We start from the raw sequence: 10,812 nt of genomic DNA, 5'->3' as shown, positions 1-10,812 counted from the left end.
TTATGTCTCTACTGATTTTCCACCCATGGGATACGTCAATTACTGAAAAGAATACTGTCTTCGACCATAACAACCAAATTGTAGGTTTATCACTTTATATCTATCACTTTATATCTACCCATTTTTTTTTGCTTTATGTATTTTGTTGCTCTTTTTTAGTTAGTTTGCTTTTCTGCTGGAATTATAAAACACTCTAACAAAAAGCAACGTGAGGAGGACAGTGTTTGGTTGGTTTACACTTCTAGGTCACAACTGATTACCCAGCAACCTCAGGGTAGGACCTTAAGGCAGGCAGCTGGAAGCAGAAACCTTGGAGAAATGTTAATTATTGGGTTTCCCCTGGCTTTTACTCAGCTACTTTTCTTCCTTCCTTCCTTCCTTCCTTCCTTCCTTCCTTCCTTCCTTCCTTCCTTCCTTCCTTCCTCCTTCCCTTCCTTCCTTCTTTCCTTCCTTCATTTACTCCCTCACTCCATCCATTCTTCCTTCTTTTTGAGAATCTCATACATGAGTACTGTATTTACATAATTTCTCTTCTTCCCTCTCTTCCCTCCAACCTCTCCTTTGTCCCACAATTACACCCTTTAAATTATAGCATGACTTTAATTACACAAAACACACACACACACACGTAACATCCTGAGACTAGTGTTGCTTGTGTGTAGAATTGTTTAGGGTTGTCCATTAAGACTGGATAACCTGTCAGGGTGCTTATCTCTGAAACAAAATGATTGTTCCTCTTTCAACTGTGATTGACTATAGCACTTCATGTAGACATGGGACCATGTGAGACTTCCCCCATCCAGGTTGATACTATTGTCATTGATCATATGCCATGGGTTCAATTATTTCAGATCCTCTGTGGTCTTTGTTTCTTTGCTCTTGCATTTGATTATTTCTTTTCATTCTTAAGTAAAAAAGATTTATTTATTTAAGGTATGTGAGTTACACTGTAGCTGTCTTCAGACACACCACAAGAGGACATCGGATCCCATTACTGATGGTTGTGAGACACCTCGTTGTTGCTGGGAATTGAATTCAGGACCTCTGGAAGGGCAGTCAGTGCTCTCAACTGCAGAGCCATCTCTCCAGCCCCTATATCTCTTTTTAAGCATCTTTTTTAACATATGTATTTATTTATTATTTTTATGTGTATGGCTGTTTTGCCTGCACCTTCTTTCCTTCCTTCATTTACTCCCTCCCTCCATCCATTCTTTCTTCTTTTTGAGAATCTCATACATGAGTACTGTATTTACATAATTTCTCTTCTTCCCTCTCTTCCCTCCAACCTCTCCTTTGTCCCACAATTACACCCTTTAAGATACATACAGACAACCATTCATTTACATAAAACAGATAAAAAATTGAAAATAAATGAAATTTGTTTTTATTATTTAAAAAATAGACATTTTTATGTGTGTGAGTGTTCTGCCTATGTTTGTATGTATATATGTGTATACTTTGTATCTAATGAGGTCAGAAAAGAGGTCTGATCCCTTGAAACTGGAGTTGCAGACAGCCTTGAGCTGTGCTGTGGGTGCTGTTAATTTAACTTGGGACTTATAGAAAAGCAGTCAATGATCTTAACTGATAAGCCATATCTCTAGGGCCTTTAAGGAATTTTAAAAAGGTCTCCATGTGACTTTCACACAGAGACAAGCCGAAGACTTGCTGGGATAGCAATTGGCACTATCAAACTTAAAGTCTCAAAGGACAATAGTAGAAAATTGAGGAAATGTAAAGTCTGTGTTCTGGTTAGTTTTTGTCAATCTAACATCAATTACAGTCCTGTGAAAAAGGATACCTCAAATGAGGAATTGTTTCCATAAGATTGACCTGTGGGCAAGTCTCTGAAGCAATTTCTTGATTGATGTGAGGGAGGGAGCCACTTCTGGGTGGATGGTCCTGGGTTCCATAAAAAAGCAGGCTGAGCAAGCCAAAGAAAGCAAGTCAATAAGAAGCATTCCTCCATTACCTCTGACTCCAGGTTCCCTGAGTTCCTGTCTTGGCTTCTAGAGTAGTCAGTGTTCTATTGCTGTGAAGAGACACCATGAACATGGCAACTCATTTAAAGGAAAACATTTAGCTAGAGCTAGCCTACAGTTCAGAGGTTCAGTCAGGGCACTGGAGAGTAGCTGAGAGTTCTATAGCTAGATCAGCTGGCAGCAAGAGAGAGAGATGGGACCTGGTTTGAGCATTTGAAACCTCAAAGCTCACCCCCAGTAACACAGTTCCTCTAATAAGGTCACACCTACTCCAACAAGACCATGTCTATTAATAGTACCACTCCCTGTTGACCAAGCATTCAAACACATGAGGCTATGGGGCCATTCTTATTCAAACCACCACAACTCTTCCCTCAGTGAAGAACTATAGCCTGAAAATTAGAAATGTAAATATTTAGGAAATGTAAATGAGTAAATGACTGATATGCCAGAGATCTTTATTCTGTCATTCTGTCTTCCAATATCTTTCTTTCTTTCTTCCTTTCTTCCTTTCTTCCTTCCTTTCTTCCTTCCTTCCTTTCTTTCTTTCTTTCTTTCTTTCTTTCTTTCTTTCTTTCTTTCTTTCTTTCTTTCTTTCTTTCTTTCTTTCTTTCTTCCTTTCTTTCTCTCTCTCTCTCTCTCTCCCTTCCTTCTCTCTCTCTCTCTCTCTCTCTCTCTCTCTCTCTCTCTCTCTCTCTCTCTCTCTCTCCCTCTCTTCCTCTCTCTCTCTCTTTCTGTTTTTTGTTTTTTGTTGTTGTTTGGGTTTTTTTTTGCTTTTTTTTTTTTTTTTTTGAGTTTCAGGCTGGCCTGGAATTCACTATGTAATGAGGCTGGCCTTGATTTCCTCATTTTCTTGGCTCCACTTACTCAGTATTTTGCTGATAGGTATGTGCCATCAGCCTGACTTGTGGGTATAGCTGTGTGTGCATGTGTGGTCATATGACTGCCCATGCTGGGCACGCATTGTGAAGGTCAGAATTTATCTTTGGGCTTTGTTTCATTTCTATCTCCATCTTACTTTTAGAGACAAGGGCACTCCCTGAACCTGTAACTCACAGACTGGCTAAGCTGGCCAGTGAAATTTAGAGGTTCACCTGGCCCAGTACACTCAGCTTTTCCATGGGTGAAAGGCGTCTGAACTCTGGTCTTCATGCTTCCACGGCAGCCAGTTCACTGACTTCTCCCCTGAGATTTTTTGAGTACTTCCTGTGCACTCAGGTTTTAATTGTGTATTTCATACAATTTCATTCCTCCATATTTCTTTAAAACTTTTTAGAATTTGTCTTAGGGTTAACAACATGTATTTATATGTACTCTAATAAACTGTCAAGAAAATAGTATATCATTTACTGGATTATATAGATACATTTGTAACAGAATATAACCAAATATTCTGTCATATACCTTATTATGTTGCTGTTGGCCGTTTTACTTATCCATACAATATAATTAACAAGGACACTAATGTTATAATTATGAAAAACTGGTCAATATTGGATCAGTTAGGCATAAGAAAAATGTAAGATTATTTTACCTTCACTTATTCCCAACCTTTCTGTTGAAGGTTAAACCCAAGGACTTTTGGATCCTGAGCAAATATTCTACCATTGATCTATACCCCAACCCAACTTTTCTTTTCTAATGCTCAGATGTAGAAACCTAAGGTTCTAACTTCAATAAGTTTATTTTTTATAAAATTTAACATCTATTCAGAAGCCAAGTGTAGTTGCATACACTTTGAATTTCAGTATGTGGGAAGCAGAGGAAAGCAGCACTCTATAAGTTTGAAGGCAGCCCGATTGACATAGAAAGTTACAAGCTAACCAAGACTAGAAGGCTACATAGTGAGACCTTATCTAAATATATACGGAATATTGATAAAATGTTCAGTTTTTGTTCATTTGAAAAGGTGTATTTTTACTTTTGTGTGATAATTTTGCAGTCTAGAATTCTGTTTTCAAGTACTTCTATTTCAGTATTTATGATCTTTGTTCTTAGCTGTGTCCTTCTTCTTGTGAGTTTATGAAATATATTCTTCTTTGAAAGATTTAGTTATTATATGACTGTAGCTATCTTCAGACACATCAGAAGAGAGAATTGGATCCCATAACAGATGGTTGTGAGCCACCATGTGGGTACTGGGAATTGAACTCATGACCTCTGGAACAGCAGTCAGTGCTCTTAGCTGCTAAGCTATCTCTCCAGGCCAAATATATTCTTAATTTTTAAATTCATTTTTGCATATTTTTGTACAAATTAATGAGTTTCATTGAAGTATGGCATGGTCTTTGACCATATCTATCACCTAATTAACTTCTCCTAGATTTCCTCCCCTTCCCACCAGTCTGTTTTTTTTTTCTTTTAATTTGCATGACTTAAATATAGTTTGAGTGCATCTTCCTAAGAGTTAATTTATTAAAAGTATTATCTTCACTATGTCAATGCTTAAAACTTGCAGAATCTTTAGATGTTGGGATACTGATGTCAGTGTCTTTGGTAGAAATTAATATAGATTTTTTTCCCTAGGACTTCTTGCACCTGTGACAGCAAGTTAATAAAAGAGACAACCATGGTGTGATCTTCTCCTTTCACCTGTGTTTCTGTAATTGCAATGGCACCAGACTGGAGGACCTACCTAGAACCAAGTTGATACTGTTTTCATGTTTCTGAACTCTCTAAATTATGAGGTAAATAAACTGATTCTCATTATATATTACCTAGACTTAGATGGCTTCATTATAACACACACACACACAAAAAGTGAGCTCAAATACTAGCATTTCCACTTGATTCTTCAAATCCCTTTCTACTTAATTAGCAGTTGATTCTGAGTGTTACTGCTCTCTCCACTGCAACTCAGCCATTAATTAGTGAATTTATTGGAACTCAATATATTATTGAATTTATTTTGTGGGGCTACCACAACAAAATACCTTATACAGAGTAGCTCAAATGAGACTAAACCTTCTTCCACTTCTGGAAGTTTGATATCTGAAAGAATGTATTGACAGTTTTTCTGAGGTCTTTCTCCATGATGGCTTTCTTCTCCACCTCATGCTCTCATGGTCCTCAAATATATGTGTCCCCCAAGGCACTTTCTTACATGGCATTTAGAATACACAAAGATGGTTTGCCTAACTTGATTACCTCGTTAGAATCTCTGTCTCCAAATATTACAACACTCTTGAGGTATTAAATCTCAACATTTTAATTGACTAGTTTTGTGGAGAAAGCGTGGCAAGTAATAGAAATATCTTAAACTCCCAGTCAGATAATTATAGTTTCAGCTGTTGCATGAATCTGGTTCTGATACTAGGTTTATATGATAGAAGTTTCACTTTTGCTTCTTAATGTGTCTTAAAACTTTTTGAAAGGCAGACATGATATAATTGCTTAAAAACAGAAATGAGTAGGTCACTCATTTTATGTTGATCTGGCAAGTAAACATTTTTAATGTTTACTGTAATAGAAGTTTCATGGTGGAAAATGTTGACCAATGTTAGTGCCTTAATCATTTCTTTTATTTCTGAGATTGTAATATAACCACAAAATTTCTCCTCCTTTTCCTCTCTCCAAACTTTCTCATATACCCTTCTTTCTCCTTTTTATGTTCACATGCTCTTTTTATTAATTTTTGTTGCCTATACACATGTATATAGATAAATATAGATGTGTTCCTAAATACACAAATTCAACATGCTCAGTCAGTATAATGTTACATGTATACATGTTCCACACTTATCTACCTGTTTACAATGACCATTTTGTTTTGGATAACCTATTAGTATGCTCTTTGCTATGAAACACTCCTGTTCTCAGAATCCCTTGGTTGCCTATGATTATTTGTTTGGGGCTGAGGTCCCATGGTCTTTCCTCTATTCACTTTGCCATATATATTGTTGTTGTCCTTCTTCAGCTCATCTTTAGGCAGTCGTGTTGATAAGACTTTACCAATGGAGCTTGTAATGTTCCTTGTAGACAGAATCTTACACAAACTTGGATCTCACAGTCTTTTCACTCCCTCGTCTACAATGTTCCCACAGCCTTGGGTGTGGGAGCTGTACTGTAGATGTATCAGTTGGGACTGGGTTCCACAACTCAGCATTTTTATTTGTTGTTATTTTCTGCAACAACCTTTGTCTATTGCAAAAAGACGTTTCCTCAATGATCGATCAAGACTACACTTATTTGTGGGAATAAGGATAAATATTAGAATGTAGATAGCTGTGACACTGTTTTTATAAATTTGTGGGTTTTGGTTTTTCTCCATATACAAGACTTCATTAGCCTTAGGTACTTGGCTAGGTTTCCAGCCTCAGGCATGATTTGTCCTTTGTTGAGTAGGTACCAAAACTATATGCTAGTGAGAAGAGAGCATCATCAAACATTGCTGCTAGGAAAACTGGATGCTCTCAGGCAGAAGAACGAAACTAGACCAGTATCTATCAACTTTCACAAAGCTAAGCTCAAATGGACCAAAGAGCTAAATGTCAAACCTAAAACTCTGAAACTACTTAGAAGAAAGCTTAGGCAGTGCCCTGTATGATATAGGTATAGAAAGAGACTTTCTGAGTACACTTTCTGGAAGAGACTTTTTGTGCCCAAGATTTAAGCCCAAAAATTGACAGATGGGATTTCATAACACTAAAAGACTTCTGCATAGCTAAAGAAACACTAAATTGAGGGAAAAGTCACAGAATAGGAAAGACTCTGCCATCTATACATTTGACAAAGGATTAATATCCAGAATGCATAAAGAACTCAAAACCAAAGAACCAAAAAATAAAAAAAGTAATTAAAAACTCAACCTAATTTTAAAAAATGGGCCTAGAGAGCTCCCAAAATAATAATAATAATAATAAATATATATAGCTACAAAATAGCTCAAAAATATTCATGATTCCTAACAATTAGGGAAATACAAATTAAAACAACTTCAGGATTTAATCCTGTCAGAGTCTGAGTGGTAAAGATCAACAAAACAACTGACAACAAATGCTAGTGGGGGTGTAGGCAAAAGGGAATGCCATTCACTATTGGTGGGATTACAAATGGTCCAGCCATTCTGGAACCAGTGTGGAAAATTCTCAGAAAGCTAAAAATCAATCTCATGTGACCTATACATACCTCTTCTTCTCTTGTGAATAAAGTATTCATTATTCTACTGCACAGATACTTGCTCAGTTATATTCATTGCTATTTTACTATCAATGATTACTAAATATTAATATCCTAAATATCCTTCGATGATAATGAAAATGTGGTAAATATACAATACAGAATGCTATAAATCTGTCAAGAAAAAATGTAATAATGAAATTTTAAGGTAAATGGATAGACCCAGAGAGCATTATATTGAATGAGATAACCCAGATCCAGAAAGACAAATAGTGCATCTTCTCTTTCACTGGAGTCTTCTAGCTCCTAATCATCATGTGTGACTACATATCCTGGTGTAAGTGCAGAAACAATGAACTTGAACTAGCTGGGTCGTGGTCAGGGGTAGGGGAGCAACAGAGAGGTAACTAGCAGGACCCAAGTGATCTAATAGGGGAAATGGGGGTCTCTAATATAGGGATAGGGAGGGAGTGAATACAAAAGAAGGAAGAAGGAAAGCAAAATAACAGTAAGAATAATTATAAACATTTTAAGGAATAATACTATTATCTAGCTAGAAAATCCCACAATACATTTAATTCTCTGTAGAAATATATATAATTTAGCTGGGCAGTAGGGGAGCATGTCTTTATCCCAGCACTTGGAAGGCAGAGGCAGACGAATTTCCGAGTTTGAGGCCAGCCTTGCTTTACAGAGTGAGTTCCAGGACAGCCAGGGCTACACAAAGAAACCCTGTCTCAGATTAAACAAACAAACAAACAAACAAACAAACATAGTTTAAATATGAAATTTTAAATGAAAATGCCCCATCTGCACTGACAGTGATCCCTCTAAGAACCAAAATACATCTAACAAAAACTCCAATACCAGGCATGAGAAGCCCTTTTTGTGTTGTTAGTCAGGGTTGTCTAAGAGACTGCAAAAACCTTATGGGCTGTTGCTAGTGCCCTTGGTTGTCCCTCAACCCCAGAAGTGGAAGTTACGCTCCACTGCTGAAGGCTCCATGTATTCCGGACATAGGTCCAAGGGGCACCTGAGCAGGGACTGACCTGAAAGTTTCCTGCCTGCCTTTACGGTACCAGAAGTTGCATACATACCTTGGTGGTAACCACTAGCTCTCCAATTGTACTTAACTGTTAGTAATTTTGAGCCTATTATTTAGAGACTCTTTTAAGTACAATGTAGGCTTTTATTGTTTTCAGCTGTTACCTGCTATCATTATACAGGAGCCAGATCAATGCAACACGCTGTAAATGATAGGAGCAGGTTTTAGTCTTTCAGTTGGTCTATGTACTTAGCCTGTAACTTTCACAAATGCTATCCAGAATTCATCTTCCCTTACATGTATGATAAGAGCAGAAAGCAAGAGTTCTTGGGGATGTGACCCTTTGCCTCCCCCATATCTATTAGGTTTGACTTTGATAACTAGATTCTTTGGAGGTCCGGTTACTGAAAAGGGAACAAGTATTTTGGGCATATATTTTTTCAAAATAGTTACTCCTAGCATCACTTCTCACAACCAAAACACATGTAGATTTCTTTTCCATCATTCATCATACGAACTGGAATGGGTTCTTAAAAGTCACACACACACACACACACACACACACACACACACTGGTGTTGGGACTGGCCTGCAGCTCTCATGTCCGGGTTCGAATTTTCTTTAATTATTTTCTTCTTCCATGGAGCTCCAAACCAGCAGTGTTCCTTCCCGTGTCCTCTGCCATTTCCCAGGCCCCGCGTGGGATGCCAATTTGTTAGGGCCGGCCTGTGGCTCTCATGTCCGGGTTCGAGCCTGGAAGGCATCTTGGAATCTGGAAGAAAAGAGGGAATCTAGGCTGGTAACGAGAGGAATGGAGTCAAGACTGATTTCTAATCAAGACTCAACTTTAATGTAGGCAAACACGCTTTATAAAGAAGAGGGGAGGCTCATTCCCTTTGAAGTTGTCAGATCAGCCTTTTAGTAGGAACTCAGGAAGATCATGGTGCTAACTCCAGAAGATCTTGGTGAGCCAGTTCAGCCTCAGGCAGGTGGCAGGTAGTGGCACATCAAAGGAGAGTGATGAGAAGGAGCACAGCAGGTGCCTCAGCCTAAGTGGCAGATGCTCTGAGGCCAGCCTAGCTAGACTGGAAGGAGGTAACACACTGGTAGTCTTTTATTTTAGAAAAACAATCACTTACCTGGGACTTTAATCCTCAGTCATCTCCAGCAGTCAATCCATATGCCTTGTGTTCCTACTATGCTCCAACATCAGCTTCTCTTCCTGGTACATTTTGACTCTCTCTATCATGTGCATCTTCAGTCTATGAGATGGCAACCTATGACCTCAAATTACTGATAGACTTGAAAAAGAGTTTGTTTATGATATGTTTTCTGCTTATGAAAATGGAAGATATGAGGATCTCAAACTGTTTTATATTGTAACTAGAAGCCATAAATACAAATATATGTTTAAAATATGAAAAACAAAATCGTTTCTAATAGTATTACCCTAAAATGAAAAGTTTTAATATTACACATTTCAATTATTTTCTGCCTATGCATTTGTTTTATAGTTATTTTAAATTTTACACACAAAGAAAAGAGGGATGATACTATAATTACCTATTATAATTCACTGTCATTTTCTTGACCTTTACCTTTAAGAGACATGATATATTAGGAGTTGTTATTTTTTGTACCCTTTTAAATTCAACTGTTTTCCATTTCATCATAGAGATAATCACCATTGTTTCTTTCTTTGATCTATATTTTGATAGATTTTTGCTCTTTTTTGTTACATTTTATTAATGAACATTACAGAAATAGAATCATATTATATTCAACCTTATATATTTTCCTTCTTTCTTCTGTTGCATATATAACTATATGTATGAATGTGCTGTGCTTTTGTACACATATCTACATGTGTGAGGAGGTCAAACTCAGGTGTCATTTCCCAGGAATCATACATCTTGGTTTTTTTTTAGGCAGGTTCTCTTAATGGAACCCGAGGCTGGCTGATTAGTCTAGGCTGGCTCGCAAATCATCCTGAGGGATCGATCCTCTGGTTCCATAGCCCCAGGACTGCAATGACAAGTGTGAACCAACACATCTGGCTTTTTAAAAAATGTGGTGCTTGGGATCAAACTCAGATTCTTCTGTTTGTGCCTATATGCACTATACCTCCTGGGGCACTTCTAATTTTCTATTTTCTTTCTCTTTAAAATTAATTATTTTATTTATTTACATCCCAAATGCTGCCCCCCTCCAGGTCACCCTTCGAAGAGTTCCTTCTGCATCCCCTCCTCTCTGCCTCTCAGAGGATGCCTCCGAGTACCCCCCCCCCCCACACACACACACACCCTGGAGCATCAAGTCTCTACAGGATTAAGTGCATCCTTTCCCACTGAGACCAGACAAGGCAGATCTCTGCTACACATGTGCCAGGCCCATGTACACTATTTGGGAGTTCCCAGATGTCCAGGCTAGTTGAAAATGTTGATGTTCCTATGGGATTGCCATCCCCTTCGGCTCCTTCATTCCTTCCCCTACCCCTTCCATAGAGGTCCTCAACCTTAGTCCTTAGTCCAATGGTTGGCTGTGAGTATCTGCTTCTGACTCAGTCAGCTGCTGGTAGAGCCTCTCAAAGGGCAGCCATGCTAGGCTCCTGTCTGCAAGCACAGCATGGCATCAGTAATAGTGTCAGGGTTTGGTACCTGCCCATGG

Source organism: Mus musculus, chromosome X, assembly GCF_000001635.26.
Source record: "Mus musculus strain C57BL/6J chromosome X, GRCm38.p6 C57BL/6J".
Lineage (NCBI taxonomy): Eukaryota > Metazoa > Chordata > Mammalia > Rodentia > Muridae > Mus > Mus musculus.
This window is presented reverse-complemented; position numbering follows the sequence as displayed.